A 241-nucleotide genomic window follows, 5' to 3' on the forward strand; every position below is an offset into this window, starting at 1 on the left:
GCGCGCGCCAAGATCCGGAATCCGTGAATTCTCGAACGGGAATCAGCGACAGCGCTTTCGGTAATGCGATTTGCCTTCCCGAAATTCGCGAAAAGTACTTACATGCATGAGCGAAGTTCTTTTTCAGCGAAACTCAGCTGTTTTTCATTGCTGACTCGCTAACGCTCGCCGCGCGGAGGAACTAGGCAGCGAGGCGGAGTGAAGCGGAGCGATGGTGGTTGTGCGGCTCTCGTTCGTGTGG

The sequence above is a fragment of the Penaeus monodon genome, chromosome 23 (genome assembly GCF_015228065.2).
Source record: "Penaeus monodon isolate SGIC_2016 chromosome 23, NSTDA_Pmon_1, whole genome shotgun sequence".
NCBI classification, from domain to species: Eukaryota; Metazoa; Arthropoda; class Malacostraca; order Decapoda; family Penaeidae; genus Penaeus; species Penaeus monodon.